This window comes from Tribolium madens, unplaced genomic scaffold, assembly GCF_015345945.1.
Source record: "Tribolium madens isolate multiple individuals breed KSU strain unplaced genomic scaffold, Tmad_KSU_1.1 Scaffold_91;HRSCAF=231;Tcas5.2_LG7, whole genome shotgun sequence".
NCBI classification, from domain to species: domain Eukaryota; kingdom Metazoa; phylum Arthropoda; class Insecta; order Coleoptera; family Tenebrionidae; genus Tribolium; species Tribolium madens.
This window is the reverse complement of record NW_025401063.1, coordinates 4136071-4137119: the sequence shown is the minus strand read 5'-3', so window position 1 is coordinate 4137119 and position 1049 is coordinate 4136071. Positions and strand designations below refer to the sequence as shown.

At 30.5% G+C, this 1049-nt stretch overlaps 1 long non-coding RNA gene across 1 annotated transcript in view; it reads left to right on the top strand.

The window, feature by feature from the left end:
* Positions 1 to 396: 396 nt before the first annotated feature.
* Positions 397 to 1049, top strand: part of LOC123011350 — a 2420-nt gene continuing 1767 nt past the window's right edge. The window contains exons 1-2 of the long non-coding RNA XR_006413138.1: positions 397 to 537; positions 589 to 801. This is a non-coding gene — a long non-coding RNA (uncharacterized LOC123011350). The remainder of the gene's footprint in view (positions 538 to 588; positions 802 to 1049) is intronic.

Sequence of the window (1049 nt, the reverse complement as noted above, 5' to 3'; positions counted from 1 at the left end):
AAATTAGTGTTTTGTGCATCGTTTTTGAGAAACGACTTGAAAAAGTAACAATTTTGAAACTAAAGCTGAAGAAGAATTTATAAAATGCATCAACTTTGAGCTCATTTCAATAAATTACACAAAATTTATTGCCAATCATCATAATACCTACTTGTATCTTTTGCTAAATAACTTTTTATATACATCCTTTTTCTTCAAAGTTCTTCTAGCAAGAACCTCATTAATGTGTTAAACAAACTATTTTTATACGGCTCAGAATAATATAAATAAAATATAAATAAATCCATAACTGTACAAATGGAAGATATATTTTGTCTGAGGGTATGCAACACAATATACGAAGATTACTGACGGGTCACATTTTAAATTACTTGTTATCTATTTTTTACCCGTGCTTTTTACACTTATATTGTATTGTGATACTGACTACCAACTAATAATAAAAACAAACCTATATATTTTTAAAATTCACACGAATTTTTTTCTGGAATTTTGTGTTATCTATAGTTGGTGATTCCTAAAACATCAATACCAATAGTAAAATCGAGTCTATCGATACAAATGTTAGTTCTCTTTACTTTTTTTTAGGTTATTACGCTTACAATTAATTAACAACACTTTCAAAACCACAAGAAAAGGATCACTTGCCAGGAGAGGTTGTAGGACTTGTCAAATTTGTCCGTGATCCCTAAGGACTACAGCATAGAATTGTTACTTATTATATTTTGTAACTAGTGTGCAACTAAGAAGTGATTATTAGCATCTGTTTATCCTATTTATAGAATAAGGACGCAATGTTAGGTACAGTCGAACAAAATGAAAATGACGCCTCAATAAACCAGCCCCTGCTGGATGCCGACCCTTCTAACCGCAAGCAGGCAGGGTCGTAAATTATCGGATTGCAAACTTGACGTAGTTTCAAGATAAATTCCTTTAGGAGCCGGTTTACAGAAAACGAAATGAAAATTTAAATCAGAATTAAACTAATTCGAATTAAGTTGCCATTTATTTTGCATTGACAAAGGTCAAGTTAAATGTAAATGTAAGTT